The 17,865-nt window shown below is 45.1% G+C and overlaps 1 protein-coding gene across 2 annotated transcripts in view; it reads left to right on the plus strand.

Moving 5' to 3' along the window:
• Positions 1–17,865, plus strand: part of ZFYVE26 (zinc finger FYVE-type containing 26) — a 1,501,667-nt gene that overhangs the window by 977,407 nt on the left and 506,395 nt on the right. The gene's annotated exons all lie outside the window — the stretch shown is intronic.

Below are 17,865 nucleotides of genomic sequence, written 5' to 3' on the forward strand. Positions count from 1 at the left end.
AAATCAGATTGATGGGCATGGAGACAACAAACAGAATCAGTGTGGAGGTTGAGCTGTGGGATGGCCAGTAGTTTGCCCAAGAAAGGACTGCTAGAGATCGGGCGATAGTTAGTTGGGGAGGAGGGATTGGCAGTTGGTTTCTTGAGAGGAGGGTGAACAAGCGAGTGCTTCAGGGTGGTGGGGAAGGCTCCACTGGCGAAGGAGTGGTTGAAGAATTCGACCAGGGCAGGAGCGAGGGTATCAAAATGGTCCTTGATGGTTATGGACGAGACTTTCATAGATCAGACCTGTCTAGAAATCTCATCAGGGGAGAGCAAAAGAAAGCAAGAGGGAGGAGAGGCGTCTGCATGGGGGCCAGATGTAGTGGAGAGAGAAGTGGGAAGAAGAGGAGAGGATGAGAGATTGGACAGGATGTCCTGGGTTTTAGAGATAAAGTGAGAAGCAAGGGCTGTGCAGAGGGCCTTGGAGGGAACAGGAGAAGTAGACACTGCATCAGGATTGTCCAGCTTCTTGCAGATTTTAAAGAGTTCGGCCGGGTTGTTAGATGCTGCAGAGACACGGGCTCTCTTCTTAATGTGGACAGAGAGCCGGTATTGCCTTTGGAGCAGGCGGCAGGCCAGTTTGTCAGAGGATGCACAAGATGCCAGCCATTTCCCCTCAGCCAACCTACACTTGCGTTTAAGGGTGACGAGGTCAGAGTCCTACCAAGAGTTGCATTTGGCTTTGGGCTTCAAGTGGATTCTCATGACAGGGGAAGGACAATCGAGAGTATCAGAGATAGCAGAGCAAAGCTTGGAAAGGGTTGTGTTAGGATGAGAGTCAGCCAGAGGGTGAGAGAAAGTGGCTGCGAAAGCCTCAACTGACAACACGCTTCATGCGCCGGGTGACCGAGAAGGTAGGTGGCAGTGCTGCAGCTGGCTTGGCCTGAAGGGGAGATGGGAGGAGAGGAGAAAGTGATCACTGCAGGAGAGAGGGGTGATGGGAGGGTTAGAGAGGGGGAGGTCAGAGAAGATGAGGATATCCAGAGTGTGCCCTGCAGAGTGAGTTGGGACAGAGGGAGAAATAGAATGAGAGAGAGAATTGCAGAGGTTGCAAAAGAGTCAAGAGGAAGGACAGGAAGCATCCAGGTGGATGTTGAGGTCACCAAGGAGTGGTTGACGCCACGAGGGTGGAGGAGAGGTCAGCCCACTCAGATAGGAAAGAGGTACCCTGACCCGGTGGCCGATAGAAAGTAGCAATGGTGAGAGAGTGGCCTGGAGAGAGAAAAAGCCTACAGACAAGGCATTCAACGGAGGTGTACGTCTGCACAGGAAGGACAGAGGCATAAATCTACTCTGGGAAGATCAAGGCTACGCCGTGCTGAGAGGAATTTATAGCCATCAGGGAAAAGAGTGTCAAAGCCTGTGACAGTTGACTGTGAACCATGTCTCTGTGAGATCGAGGACATTGAGGTTGAGTTCTTAAAGGAGGTGGCAGATGTCAGAAGAATGTTTGACAGCCGAGTGAGAGTTGAAAGTGGCAATATGGAGAAGTTTGCCATCCCTGAAAGACTTCCGGGAAGGTGTACAAATCAGAGGTACGCCCTGTGGAAGTGTAAGAGGAACCCGAGGGGGCAGCAGAGGAAGGAGGAGAGGGCAAGGTAGCAGAGGAGGAGGTAGAGGTGGGAGGCAAGGAAGCAAGAGAAGACCGAGAGGGTACAGCAGGAAGGAAATTGATGTGACGCGGGAAGCGTCTATCAAAGAGGAGAAGGTTGGCCTGAGGGCCTTGGACCCGGACGGTGCCATTCCGGTAAACATTAATGATTACCTTAGATGAGTGGAAGGGGTCCAGGAGGGCCTCCCACCGGGTGCCACCATTAATGGGTGAGGAAGAGTAGTGAGAGAACACAGAGACCATATGGGTAGTCCAAAGGTCCGGCAAAGGAACAACAAAGAGGATGTCAGTGAGGGTTTATCTGGAGGAAGTACTGGTATAGGTGTCAGCGATAGGGAGGCCTGGGTTGGAGACTAGGATATCCTTTTTGAACTCCTTCCTACCAGACTTAATGAGAAGGGTAGGATAGTCAATGGAGAAACAGTTAGAGAAGATAGGAGAAACAGAGAGCACCATAGGTGATGTGGAGGAGGGGGAAGAAGAAAGAGAGGGTGGGAGTAAGAGAGTAGAGGAGATGTGGGGTGAGCAGAAGGAGAGGAGAGGAGAGGAGAGGAGAGGAGAGGAGAGGAGAGGGGAAGGGAGACGGGTACAGAAGTACAGGTAGCACAATGTAGTCACTGGGTGCAGCCAAAGTCAAAGCACAGTGAAGTCACAGGGCAAAGCTAGATTCACATTTTTAGCAGAATGTGAAAACACAGCTAGATTCGATTTTTTTGCAGAAGGTGAAAACATGGTACAGAAACAGAATGTAAGAGTGCGAATCCGGTGAGATGGAATGAGGGTGGGAAAGTCAGAGGGGTAGGAGCAAGTCAAGGTAGAGGCGACTAAACCTTGGTTGGTAAGTGAGAATGACACAATAGTTCCAGCTCAGCTGAGGAGTTTTGGAGCAACATCTCCCATGTGCTCATTAGGGGTGCAGGAAGCCCTCACACAACGAACCGGCAGCAGGCAGGAAGCAGACAGGACCTTAGGATGTGGGTCTTTGTTGAGGGGGCCGGCTAAAGTCTGCCGTTCCCCGATAGGCCAGTAAATGCCACACGCAGGCCAATTGCAATGAAGATGTGATGAGGGAGGAGGGCTCCGGCCCTCCTATGTGGATGCTCGGCATCTTTGAGGTGCCACAAGGGCCAGGCAAAAAGGCAAGGATAGTTGGAATTACCTCTCTGGCTGCGTCGGCACTGCCACAGATTGAGTAAATGGGCAGAAAAATGCAGCGCAATGTCACCTCAATCAGGAAGCACAGTATTAGAAGTAAATCCCTTTTTTTTCACAATCACAAAGTGAATTCCCAACTGCTCCACAGGATCGTACCTCATATGAAGGGGAGGGAATGCTGGCGGTCTCCTGAACAAACAGGGGCACCCTCGGAAGAATCAGCAGGACAGGATAGCATGGCATGGCATCAGTAGAAGAGGAAGAAAACAGGATCGGAGGAGGTCTGATGTGGGCCTTGGTGAGGGGGCCGGCTAAAGCCTGCCGGTCCCTGATAGGCCAGTAAATTCCACACACTGGCCAATTACAATGAAGATGTGATAAGGGAGGAGATGTAATATGGTCTACCCTGAAGGTATCCATCTGGAGGAGGATCTTGAACCTACCAAACATAGCCTCTACCATCCTGATTAGATACGAGCTAGGCCTGGTACCACTGCAAGCGCGAGTGACGTGGAAGTCACTGGTACTTTTTCGGAAAAGTATGTTTCCTTCGGCAGTGCCATAGGAAATAACGTCCTTATGATGCAGTGGCTCGACTACTGTTATATCAGACTAGAAACCTGCAGTCTGATCTGCACGAATTTACCAATTTTCCTGAAAAAGTTGAAATGAAACTTTGGCAGGACCATTGGATTAACACCCAAGAGGAAAGAAACTCACACGACTTATTGACACTCTAAGAGAAGAAACAAAACCTTGGAGATCACTACCTAAGTATCTTGCCAAGGCTCCTAATGGCTGGTACAGAAATCAGTTTCTCTGCTTTAGATTTGACCTGTACCCTACAAATCAACTACTAAAAATCTACGGGAAGCAGGAGATAGATGGATTTAGATTCTACCAGGAAACAGAAAAAAGAGAAAAAATTAAGAGACTGAAACACGTCACATTGCTCTGTCGCTGTTTAACTGACATGAGAACCAGACATATGAGCAAGTCAATTGAAGGCTGCAACACATTGGACGTGAAGGAAATCTGGTCATTCCTTCTGAGAGGGGAGAACCTTACGACTACGATCTTGTTGAATTTTTTAATGGAAGTGTTTGAGCTGTCAGTCTGATCCACATGGGCCTAGAATGACTTCAAAAGCATCTTTTCTCAAACCTTTGGTTTTTTCTCACATTGGACTCTGTGCTTTGAGTCTTGAATTTCTTCAGTTTTCTCTTTTAATGTGAAAATGCTTGATGTATGATAAAGGTTTGATATAAACCATAAATCATTATTAAAAAGTATATGTGAAATACTAAAAGGAGAGGAACTTTGTTTGTTGCATCAGGCCCTCTAAAGGAAGAGACTTTAAATGCCAAAGAGACTTTGACACAGAAGGCCATGATGTTGAAGCCAGAGACTGTGTTAAGCTCGAGTGTGGCGCCATATCCCTTGCTGAAAACGTGGGGAAGGAAAGCCAATGGCTTGAATATCCTGACATATTATTTCTTGAACACTTTTCATTTGCATAACATTATTTCCCACACTATTTTGTATTTGGAGGTAAGGATTGGCAATAGGTTTATTAGTAGAGACCCTTTTATTTTGACAAGACACCACTAGGACTGCGTTATTATTATTTGATGGTCGTAGCTTACTCCCATCTTTAGATTGAGGATTAGATAGGTGTTTTTCAAACCTAATTGAAGTTCAATAAACCTCCTTGAACTGTGGTCACGTGTGCCTGTCTTACTGTTGATACCATGCTTTCCTTGCATAACACTATATAGAGCTAGAAGCAGCAATAGAGGATGACCCAGATGACAAAGTGATTTTAAATATAAGTCTTACATAACAGCTGAAAATTGAAAATCAGGAGATACCTTGGAGAATGTCACTAGAAGAGAAAGTACTGTCCTTTCTCCAGGAAAATGTGCATACGTACCAAGCACATTGTGAACCAGTAGTCCATATGACGTTGGTCTATTAAAAGGAGTGGAGGCAGTCAAAATTAATTTGAAAAAGGGAGCTATTTTACCACGAGTAAGACAATATCCCATGTCAAAAGAAGCTGACAAGGGTAGGGGTATCCATGACACTATTGCCACCTTAGTACGACAGGGGATATCAGTGTCTTCAGAATCCCCATGTAACCACGGCTGTGTATCCAGTGAAAAATGCGACTAAGGGGGTCATGTAGATTTATTCAGGACTTATGCCCCCTGAACAATATTGTTGAGGCAGAGTTCCCATTAGTTCCAAACCCAGCCACAACATTTTTGAATCCCCATCAGTCGTTAACCAAGTGCTGCAGATGGATTTAGGAAATGTACACCATGACAGCACAGTAATACAATATGTAGATGACATTTTAGTGTGCAGCAACATGGAGGGAAGAGTGCAGGAGAGACTCAGTAAAGTGGATGACTGAATTTGTCACGTTTAACGGTACTCTCCCGTTCCCTCTCTGTTACGCTCACCTGGTATCCACAGGGAAGCCACCCAGCCGGGTTACTCGCTGGTATGCTTCTCAGCTTTGCCCTGATGTGTTCTGTGGGGAAGGTTCTGCCTTGTGGTAGAATAAGGCGTGCTCTCCGTCCGGCCTTCTTTGCAGGGGTGCGTTGTCTTTCATGGGCGAGTGCGGTCCAGTTACTTCACTGACGCCGGCCCGTTTGATATTATTCAGGTAGGTCTTATTGCTGTTCTTTAGTTTTGTTGCTATCCTGCATGCCTTTCTATGTTTAAAATGTCTCTTTTTTTCTCCCTTAGGTATGCAGAGCTTCAGAGCGGCGAACTGGCTTGGTTGAGCCCCACTGGTAAATGATGGCGCATTAAGAGCGCTATGATGCGGTAAGTAAGCGCTATGCGCAGCGCTGCGAAGTCTTGCCTTTGCTAACCTGTGTTTTCCTTCCTTGTAGGTCGCAGTGTTCTTTAGCGCGAGTGGAATGTCCGGAGTGGTGCCAGCCGAGAGGCGACCAGCCAGGTAAGCCTTTTGAGCAGTTCGTAATTTGTAAATGTCTCTACTGCTTTCTATAATATTGCCTCTATCTTCCTCTTTCAGGTCGTTCTGTCTGGGAGGTGTGCAGATTCGAGGAAGCTGTTCTCAGTAGCTGCGAGTGTTTAAAGATGAAGACTGCAGGTAAGATGCTGCTGCTAATGATGTTCCTTTTGTCTCTTTGCAGGTTCTGCTTCTCCGAGGTTCGAGGGAATAGCTGGACACGGTGAGCGTCACGTTGCAAGCTGCAAATTAACGCAAAGTGTGTTGTCTTGCTCGGGTGTGGTTTAAATAGCCCCAACAAAATAGTCCAGGTAAAGTAGTCCCTAGGCTACCAAACCCAAAACACTAGACCGCATATCTTGTTTCTTAGGAACCAAGCAATGTGGATGCCTCCATGTTGGCTGACAATACAATAAAGTAGTTCCCAAGCACATTGTTTTTCATGGTGTATGAGCCTGGCACCATGAGGGCTTTTGAAGAGGATGCCAGGCTCTAGAGTCCCGAGTCCTGACTCCACCTGGCCAATGGGTTTGCCAGAGGGGGTTTTGGGCGAGGGTCGTGACACTCGCCTCACCTGATTCATCAGAGGTGTATCTACGTCCTTCTGAAATCTTCTTTCTTCGTTCCTTCTTGTATTTCTTTGATTTCTTCTATTTCTTCTCGTGTAAAAAGGGACAAGCTCCCTCAGAGGCCACCTTGTCCTGTTAGTGTACAGAGTCAAGGCGCCCCCCAAGGAGCAAGCTCCCAAAATCCTTCGGGGAAAAAGCCTTGCAATGGCAGAAAAAAACCTGGATGTGATGGAGTTTATCCTTGAAGAATGAGAACAGTCCTTATGAATAAAGTAAGTCTTTCTTGAAAGATGGCAAACTGACACAGGTCTTCAAAGTGCTTCAAGTAGGTGGATATTGCAATGACTGATGGGAGAATCCACCGTAGGAAAGAATGAGCGATAGAATACAATTCGTACAGAAAAGGAAGCAGAAAGGAAAGGGAGAGAGGTTCTACAGCACCTAAGCAGAAGATGGATTGTTCGCAGAATTAGAGGAAGATAAGATCAGCGCTAAACAGGTAAGAGAGACAGGTAAGTGAAATATTATAGAATTATAAAAATAGACAAGATAAATCCACGCGTACCACGACACCAACCTACAAGGGGGCGGAGTCACGGTACTAAACGGATAAAAGGCAAGCGGAATAAAATACAAAAGAAATTAATAAACCGGAAAGAATTCAAGAGTCAGAAAAGGCTAATGTTAAGCAAAAATTAAATTTAGAACAAGGAATACGATAAGCCTAGAAAGTAGTAAGACAAACAATTACTGAGAAAATATTCACAGGGCAAAGGAAAAAAGAAACAGAGGAAAGTAGAGCAAGTTAGGAGCAGAATTCAGACATAGGTCCGAAAAACGGAAACAAAGGAGGCAAGAATAAGGAGCAAAAGGAAAATACACAAAATATGCACAGAGAGCAAGAGTCGAGCTTAGTCAAGAGAGGCCAAACACGGAGCAGCTTCCAGACGGCTACAATGCAAGGAAATATCCGGAAGTGTTTACCTATAAACATCCGGCGACCATATTGGAAGAAGACTAGACCGCTAAACATGGTTCTAATGCACATAACTGTTCAAACGCCATCTCTTCCATAGCCGCCAAGGGCGGAATGTGACAGAATTGCCAGAGAAAGGGTGCATAGATGACAAAGAGAAAATGCAATATTACCAGGAAGAAGTACTATATATAGACCAGCTAATATCAAAAGAAGGAAGGAAGGAAGGTAGGTGACACCTGAAAGAGCAGAAGCAATCATGCAGACACCCAAACCAGGAACACTGAAAGGGCTACAGCAATTTCTAGGCCTTTGCAATTATTGCAGGGCGTTGACTTTTGACTACAGTACATATGTAAGGCCACTTTTAAAAGGACTGAAAGACAACATGTAGCCTGTACAGGCGAGATGATAGACGACCTTAGATGAATTGAAGCTAGTGATTAGCACAACTCCCGTGTTAGGGATCCCTAATTACAACAAAGAATCATTTTTCTTCTCCCACTCAAATGGAGTAGTGATGTCGCCTATCCTTGCACAGAAAACTACTATGGGACACAAACCATTAGCATTCTACAGTGGTATTTTAGATCCATTCATGAGGGGACATTACCCTGTGAGCAAGCATTGGCGGCAGCAGCTTTTGCAATTGAAAAAACTGCCAGTATAACACTGCAATGGTACAGTTAGATTATATGTTGAGCATTCCCTTTTGCTATACTTGAAAAGCCCAAAAGCACATTCACCACACAGAGAGCCTCTGGTTATGAAGTAATTATATCAAACCCATTGATTGAAATGGTCCGGTGCGGAGTGGTAAATCCAGACAGAGTTATAGCAGAACTAGTAAAGGAAGGAGATAACGTGCACGATTGCACTAAGTATACTAAATACTATGAGATACCACATGTCAAAGAAAATGCCCTAGGAGGGGGGGGGAAATCATTCTCTTCATTGCCGGGTCATCGTGAATAGACCAGAGCACTGGTGAAAGGCTCAGTGTGTTACTCACCGGAAGAGGGAGTACAAGGAGAGGAAACCGGGAGTTTGGATTTGGATATATAAGGCAATACCATGTGAACATATATTGTTCAGTAAAACAGAATCTTTCTTTAAATACTTCCTCACTGCTGGTCTGCAAGCACTTGCAAATGCCAAGTGGTTGCAAATAATACGGTGTGAGCTGCTGCAGATGATAAATATCACTGTGAACAGCTTTAATGCCATAAAGGAAGAGCTGAGAGCAGTCAGGCTCATGGGTCTCCAAAATAGGTATGTCCTCAACCTTATTACGGCCATGGAGGGTGGTGTGCAGCACTGGTAGGTTGAACTCGCTCGGGAACCGCAGTTCAGTCAGTAGAGAGAGGGAGTGTGGTATGGTGCGTTGGTGCACCGGATATGTGTGCAGCTGGTGTGGTTGTTGCATGGTAGCTGCTTCTTAGAGGTAGGTGTGGTGCTGAGGAAATCAGTTGGATGTGTTCAGTCTGGACTCTGGAGGGTGGACACCCAGACCAAGTTCTGGCACCGTTAGGCCTGAGGAGACGCTTAAGCCAGCCAGATTGTGCTCAGCTAGCTGTGTTTTATTAGGATGATGTGGAGTTCATGAGTTCATGTTATTATGAGAACAGCTAGACCGAATGTGTCATAGTACAGCTGTGTTCTAGTTGATTGATGGTGTATAGGGGAGAGTAAGCATAGTAGTGTGATATGGCGGTTATCAGTAAAACGCCTGCGATCAAGCACGAGAGCAGGACAGGGCGTACATTAGGCACAATTTCTAAGTTCAATAAGTGTGAGACATGATATCATTCACAAGACTATCTAAGTGCGGTATATGCTATCATTTACAGTTCCAACTAAGTGAGGGATATGCTATCAATCTTCATTTTATCTAGATGCGGCACATGCTATCATTTACTATTCAGTCTGAGTGTGGCACAATGCTATCATTCAAAATTCCAACTAAGTGTAGCACAGGCTATCATTTACAAATACAACTAAGTGAGGGATGTGATACAATCATAATTCTATCTAGATGAGGCATATGCTGTCATTTACAATTCCATCTAAGCATGGCACGTGCTATCATTTACAGAACCAACTGAGTGATATGCTGCCAATCATAATTCTGTCTAGATGAGGCATATGTTGTCCTTTACAATTCTATCTAGATGCAGGATATGCTGTCATTCACCATTCCATCTGAGTGTAGCATGTGCTTTAATTTACAGTACCAACTAAGTGAGGGATATGCTGCCAATCGTAATTCTGTCTAGATGAGGTAATGCTATCATTTACAATTTAATCTAAGTGTGGCATAGCTATTTTCACCATTCCATCTAAGTGTGGCACATGCTACCATTCGCAATTTCCATTTAAGGGTGGGATATGATATCATTCACAATTTTATCTGAGTGCAGGATATGCTATCATTTAAAATTCAAGCGAAGTGTGGCACATGCTATTGTTTACAATTCCAACTAAGTGAGGGATATGCTACTAATCCTATGCTAACATTTACAATTGCATCCAAGTGTTGCACATGCTACCAGTCGCAATTCCATCCAAGTGTGGCACATGCTATCATTTACAGTGGTTTATGGTCATAATACCGAATTAATAAATCTCGAAAAAAAAGCCGAAAAAAAAATCGTTTTTTTTTTTTTTTTTTTTCCCCCAAAATGGGGGGTTCCCCCAACCCCCCTTTTTTCTATTTTTTTTTATTTTAACCCTTTTTTTTACTTACCTGACCCAAAAAATACATATATAAAAAATAAAAAAAATCGATATTTTTTTTCTGTCTTTTTTTTCGAGATTTTTGTTATTCGAGATTTTTTTTCGCCCTTTTGACCGACCACCACTCCGGAAGCCTTGCCACTTTACCTACCCTCAAAACATTTCAGGCAGGCTAGTAATACTGACAGGCCTCAAAACTGGTGAGATTTGGGACTATTAACCAAGCCAGATCGAGATAGTACTGTGAATATTAGCCTGCGTCGCACTGTTAGTGAATAGTTAATATTGCATGGAGTCACATCTAGAAAGTCCCACACTGACATAGTACTGTGAACATTAGCCTGCGTCACACTCTTAGAGAATTGCTAATATTGCATTGTGCCACACTGAGATAGTACTGTGAATATTAGCCTGCGTCGCACTCTTAGTGAATTGTTAATATTGCATTGAGTCACATCTAGAAGTGCCACATTGAGATATTACTGTTAATATTAGCCTGCTTCATACTTTTAGAGAGTTGTTAATGTTGCATTCAGTCACATCTAGAAAGTGTCACATTGAGATGGTGCTGTGAATAGTAGCCTATGGCACACTCTTAAAGAACTGTTAATATTACATTGAGCCGGTTTATGGTCATAATACCGAATTAATAAATCTCGATAAAAAAAATCGAAAAAAAAGGCCAAAAAAAAAAATATCGAATTTTTTGGAAATAGGGGGGGTTCCCCCCCAACCCCCCTTCCAGCAGGAGATGGACACAGTCTAGCAATAATGACAACACATAAACAACGCGAAAGAGGCCTGGGTTTCAAAGAGTAGCAGGTTGTAATTAGAGCAGCTAGATTTGTGATTCCTATATTATGGGAGAAAGACCAAGGTTTCAAAGAGTGGCAGGCAGTGATTTTAACACCTAGATTTGAGACACCTAGACAACGGGAAAGTTTCCAATTTCCAAAGCGTGCGACTCGGGTTGATATTCACAGTACTGTCCCAATGTGGTGCAGGCTAGTGTTAACAATGCTTTCTTAAAGTGGCACTCTCTAAATGTGACTTAATGCAATATTAACAATTTTCAAAGCATGCGAAGCAGGCTAATATTCACAGTATTATCTCAATGTGGCACTTTCTAAATGTGGCTCAATGGGTGGTCGGTCAAAAGGCCGAAAAAAAAATCTCGAATAACAAAAATCTCGAAAAAAAAGGCAGAAAAAAAAATATCACATTTTTTTTAATATATATGTATTTTTTGGGTCAGGTAAGTAAAAAAAAAAAGGGTTAAAATAAAAAAAATAGAAAAAAGGGGGGCTGCGGGGGAACCCCCCCATTTCGAAAAAAAAAACTCATAAAAAAAATTTCGATATTTTTTTTTTCTGCCTTTTTTTTCGAGATTTTTTTTTCCAGATTTATTAATTCGGTATTATGACCATAAACCTTCCGGAGTACAGTGATTGCTCTACTCCCCACTCGGGCCACACCTACCTTAGTAGTCGCTGCTGGTTGATCACTGGCTTCCCCTGCTGACACAACCTGGAGCCGCCTCTGTTGGAGCCGCCCTTTGCCTCGGGGCCCCTAGCCGGAGTTACTGCTGGGCAGGGGGCTGCCCGGGTAGGGTGCAGGATAAGGAAAGGGGGACCAGTCAGGGCTGGGGCAGTACTGGGGAGGCGGGACTAAGGATCGGGAAGCAGACGCAGAGGCCAGGGGTGCATCGAGGGAGAAGCAGACCACGCAGATGTATAACAACATTTTTAGGGGCACCAGATACAAACGCTCACTGTTGCCTTGCTTGTGTGTCAAGAATGCAGGATATCTCATATTGCTCCTCCCGTTCTACTGCTGGAGGAACTGAAGCTTGTCTTAAAAACCTCTTGGAATGCTCCACTGATTTCAGTAGAGAGACATGAAAGACGGGATGAATTTTGTAGGATCTTGGCAATTGCAATGTTATGCCCCTGGATTTATGATCTTTTTGATAGGGAAGGCCTCTATGTAGTGCGGTTTCAACATTTGGGAACAGGCTGGGATGTGTATGTGTTTTGTGGATAACCATACAAGATCACCTGGAAGATGAGGAGTATTGGGTTTACGCCTTTTGTCGGTATAGTGTTTTGCCCTCTTCTGAGCCAGTTCTAGGTGTTGCCTGGCCCTTTGTATTCCTTCTTGAAGATGTTCTACTAAGGATTTGGCAGTGGGTAATTAGAAGTTGTTGATGGAACCCAACTGAAGGCATGACAGATGTCATCCATAGGTGATGTGAAATGGGGAATCTTGTAAAGAAGTATGATAAGCATTATTATAGGCATACTCTGCAAGAGGTAAGGAGACCCAATCCCCATAATGAACAGTGGTGTAACGTCTTACCTAATGACTTTCAGTTTGACCATCACTTTGGGGATCATATGCTAAGAACAATTTGAGGTTTATTCCCAATAACTGATTTAAGACCTTCCAAATGTCTGAGACAAATTGTGTGTCCCTGTCTGTGGAAAATAGCACAGGGTAGTCCATGGAGTCGGAGGAATAGCTGCTGCATGTGCACTTTCGCTAATTGAGACACGATGGGAACCTGTGGAAGGCCGATGAAATGGCCTAACTTGGAAAGGGAATCCAGTACAGTCCCTATTACAGTGCATCCTTTCATACTGGGTGCATCTGTAATAAACTCCATGGAACAGGTGTGTCAGGGTTCCTTGGGAATGGATAGAGTTTGCAAAAGGTCTACTGGTTGACTTTAGAGAGCTCTAGATTTAGCAGAGATGCTTCATGCCTTAAGATAGTCCGCCATATCTGCTCTCATAGTGTCCCACCAGAAATATTGCGATAGTTTCGGTAGAATATTGCACCTTCCAAAGTGGGCTGTGTTTGTAACGGTCATGACACCACTTTGATGCTAGCAGCTGCTATTTCTTTCGATCCCAAAGTTGGTTCCCTTTCAATTATATTCCTTGTTCACTCACCCCTTTGAGATGCATTAGAGGCTAGAAACCTCTCTTGGCGTTGAGGGGTGTAGGAATCACATAAGGCTTGAAGAAAGAACCTTAGTCCGGCATGGCGTGTTAGGTCGTTGCACAGGGTTTCACTATCTTGGGAATGGCATCCTGACATGGCACCTGCCAACTTGATATTGGCACCACGCACATGGCTCTACTTACTACTGCTACATAGCAGCATGTCCATCTAGGTTGCCATAGGCCTCCAGGAGGGTGGCTCTCTATCAGAAGTGAAGCATATGTAGGGGGGAGAGATCAGCTGAAGGATGGAGTTAAGAGAAGTTGGAGAGACCTGGAATAAGGAACTCTATCCTGTTGAAACATTTGTGTTGGAGTTACACATTTTCATTCAAGTAAGCCTGTAACTGTAATACACAAAGGCTTGTTGACAAACTTTGAAAGTTTGAAAAGTTCACCAGTGTCCACTCTATACTCTTACACACCAGTTCCAACTTGATGTTAAAGGCAAGTATGATGTTGACTGACCCACTGGAGAAGGCGCAAAGCGTATAGGAAAGTCAAACTCCTGCAACTGGGCTACTGTGCAGCTGTGCTTTTCTGGTGAATATATGGTTCTGGTACCAGAAAGTTCCAGCCATCTTCCCTTGCTCAGGTAAGTGATGGACCCCTCTGAGTCCCAATGGAATGTGTAAAGTTATCAGTAGCTCCTTGGTTTTGTAATGATAATCCGTTGGCGCTGTACTTTACTAAAACTCTGGTCTTTCTGGTGGGATGAGAAATAATGCTTGTCTAGGGGTTATTAGGGTAGGAGTTCTTTAAGGCTTTCGACCCAATCTGTCCCGCTGCTCAAGGGGAACGCAGGAATCTATGGGTTACCTCTGTTGTCGTAAGAAGTCTGGTATACACAGCCAGCTACTGAGCTTTGTTGTCGGATGGTCTTGGCAAGTTGCACCAGCTCAGCATCCTCGCAACCTCCCTCCGCTGTATTTCTGTTCTGTTGTATACCACTGTAAAGCGCTCTGTTAGGCATATGTACGGTTGTATACCTCTGTAAAGCACTCTGTTGCTTCTCGAAGCCGGGTCTGTGCTCAATAAATGCCATAATAATAATAAACTTCTTTGGTTGGGATTTCTTCTCATACTTCAGGAATAGTTCCAGGGTTATACAAAATAATGGAGCAAACTCTGAGTTTGAATAGGAATATTGGTGGCAGCGCATGAACGGGAGGGTGCCATCCATTTAAACATCTGTCAGCAAACCAATCACGGATGGTCGCCATATACAAACTTTTCCAGACTCATTTCTCGCAAACATTTAAGATGTGGATTCCACTCAGGAATCCAAGACCGCATTCAAATAGTCCGTGTGGCAAGCTAGAAGGAGGACCCAGACCAGAGGACATAGTGTATATGTAACTTTATTTAAATAAAAAGTAAACACCTCACAGACCCTATTCTAAATTGGGAGTTCCCGTCCTAAAAAAATATAAACTAAGGTGCTTGTTGATAGTCCAAAATAAAGTAGCATTCGGTCCTATCCACTAAACTGCCCTGCCACTTAGAAAAATGTAAAAGAAAAATAGGTGGCGTGCCCTGCACTCTGGGGTTTTTCACCACGATCTTTCTCGGAATGTCCCAGGAATCCCTTCTGGGTCTTGATCCAATATCGGTTTGCTCAAAGAAACAGTTTTTGGCAGCCTGTGAAGGTTCCTCAGAAGTTTGCCCAAAGTTCCAACAAAACATCTGAAGTCCCTGAAAACACAAACTGCCAAATTTCTTTAGGTAGAGGGATATTTCCCTGATCCATCTTCAACACCTTGGTTGATCTTTCTTCACTTTACTTAACACTTGGGCGTATCCATATACCCCTTGCATCTGTTCATTACTTTGCTTTTGGGCCCCTGTGGCTCCCAATGTCTCACTCAACTCTCTGGGGTTTTGATGTTCCATCTGTCCGTTTGGCTCTCTTAGCTCTAGCTGATCCATGTGACCCTTCAGCAGATTTGTACAGCTCTGGTTTCTCAGGCTTCCAAAACCCTTCTCCTTATCTCTTGCACTCTCGATTCTCAGGTCCCTGTGACCCCTGGATGGGGTTAGGGCAGTCCTTTCCCCTCTCGTTCATTCCACTCCTTCCTCTGACCTGGGCAACCTGCGTTCCTGCCGTGTTGCAGGGTTTGCTCCAGTGAGGGTCTGTTTCCCCAGTGGCAGTAGCGTTGCCTGCGGCTTGCCGGCCATCAGTACTGGAGACTAGCGGTTTTCGCGTCACACTCGACTTGGCGTTCTCTCCCGGTTTGCGAGCGGAGGACCATGTCCTCTCTTCATTCCCAGATTTGGCTGCTGTTTACAGGCTCCGGGCCCACCACATGCTGTACAGTCCTCTGTGCCCAGCCTCTGCATCTCATGCCCTGCTCTGCTGAGCGCACGGCGTCTCCCTTGGGCATCCACTTTCTCCCAGACTACAGCTGGCCCCTTGCTGTTCTGTGCGGCTCTGCCCCTCGCCAGCCTTCTCACTCCAGAGGCTTGCCTTGTTGTAGGGCTTCTTCAAGGGTTGTTGGCCCTTTATTCTCGCTCTGAGACGGAAAAGCCACAGACTGTTCACTATCCCACTATTTAGTATCACACCTGTTGAGCCTATAAATAATAGTTGTGCCTTTATAGTCAAACTCGGTTACTGCAGAGAGAGAAAAACGCTTTATTAACTTTATTTTTAGAGCTAGCTCAAGTGTGAGTCAGATGTTCAATTCTGTTTCTGAAGCGCATTTGAAGAAAGTTGTGGGAACGTAAAAGACTGATAGCTTTAAAGTGGCTGCAGCCTCTCCACAGAGACAGTAAACATTGCTGTGAGGAAAGCTTTGATCTGTAGAGCTGGACTCAAGTGCAAGTCAGTCACCTGGACGCTTTATTTCTACAGCACGAGCAATTAACTGTGTGCGCACATTTCCATTGAAACTTTTACATTGAAAGGATTCCTGAAGGGGAAGCAGTGCCATGCGCAAAGAAGGAAATCCAATCACATTTAACTCTACATTGCCCGTGAATGCGAGGCAAGTAAAAAGGGCCTAAGTGCATTTCAGCACTCATGCACAAATTTTACTTACCGTAGCATACTTTGTTATATCTCGAACAACAGCTTGACTACTTTTCCATTTCGAATAAATAGAATGTCTCAGGTAAGTCGTTTTCGAAAAAGAAGTCGCATTCAATTAAATATACGGAAACAGGCAGAAAATACTTCAGGTATAGGGAGTTCCCCATGGAAATGGGAGTCCTTGTCCCCTGAAGGGGTGACACTCCCAGTGAGGTCCTGCTTTCCCAAACCCCTAGAGAGGGTTTTGCTGTGCTGACTCGCCTCCCTAACCTCAAAGGGTGTGGCTACCCTAGGGAAGAAGGAGCAAATTCCCAAGATTCATCACATACCCCTCTGGTTAAGCAGGTGCTCCCCTCTTCTGAGGATGCTGTTTGCCTGATTTTACCATTATACCAGACCCACACAAATTGGTCTTCCTCTTCTACAAAGGTTTCCCACAATAAAAATGGAGAGTACTTCTTCGAAGGATTTCCCGGAGAAGGATGGGCTAATAGGTTTTGAAAGGTAGGGAATTCCATGCCAGTAATCGGAGGCGTTGCTAGGCAGAGGCTAGGGGGGTTATAGCCCCAGTTCTTTTGGTTGTAGCCCCAGACAGAAGCTCAGGGGCTACAACCAAAAGGCTAGCTAGCCCCGAGTCCCGACAGTCCTGACATTAGTGTAGCCCCAGAACTTTTCCAGACCTAGCAACACCCCTACCTATGATGGCTTCCTCTGGTAGGCCTGGTACCACTGCAGCACTTACCCTGGTGGGGCGACCTCTAACTTCAAGAGTGAGGGCAATTTTGGGATAGGTCTCCACATCTTCATGTACGCAGGTGATGTTTACATCTCCATCCCTTTTCAGATCCTCGGGTAGAATAAGTCAGTTTGTATGGCGTTTGTTTTTGCTCACTAAGTCAATTAGAGCTCTAGCCCAGATGTCATTGACTTGGATGGTTTGTTGAATCTGGAAGGGTTGAGGGGTGCAATAGAAAATCTCAGCCTCTTTTAGATCTTCTTCCATTTCTTCTCCTTCTACTGACCATTGCTCTGCTCCTAGCCATCCTATCTCCATGGGTTCCTTGATGAGGTTTTTGGGATAAGCGCATGCCAAATTCTTCTTTTGGATTTGGTTGGGTTGAAAGGGGTTTTTCAGGCCTTCTATAGGCCTCTACAGAAGTGACTCTCCTGGGAGGTTTCGGTTCCCTTCTTGATTCTGCCTGCTTCCCTGTGCTTTTAAAACATTTAAACACCTCGGAATAGGCCTGGACGATTTGGATAGCCGTGTCTAGTGAAGGTTGGGGTTGCTGGAATACTCTTCTCTGTAGAGACAGAGGCAACACGTTAATAAACTGCTCCAGCACTAAAGCCTCTAATATTTCGGGCAGGGGTTTTCCCCACAACCATTGGCTAAGGAGATTTTATATTCATTCGGCTAGCTCCATGGGAAAGCAACAAGGTATTCCAGAACTTCAGCCAGAAGGTGGTTTCAGTTTGTTCCACTTTTTCTAATAGGATGCCTTTGATATCTTCAAAGGAGGAAGTTCTTTGGGGATTGATATTGTAATTCTGCCCTCAGTAGAGGGCCAAGATAACAAACTTTAAGGGCCTCGTACCATTGGAACTGGGCGGCTAGCATTTAAGAATTAGTTAAAAAAAAAGGCACGTAGGCCTTTTCCCTCGTGGTATGGCTGTAGGATCCCGTGTGGGCGAACCCAGTGATTTTGGCCTACCACTATTCAGTCAAGGCTCTCCTGATGGCGTTGGTCAGCCTA

Source organism: Ambystoma mexicanum, chromosome 14 (genome assembly GCF_040938575.1).
Source record: "Ambystoma mexicanum isolate Mex_15411 chromosome 14, UKY_AmexF1_1, whole genome shotgun sequence".
In the NCBI taxonomy this organism is placed as follows: Eukaryota; Metazoa; Chordata; class Amphibia; order Caudata; family Ambystomatidae; genus Ambystoma; species Ambystoma mexicanum.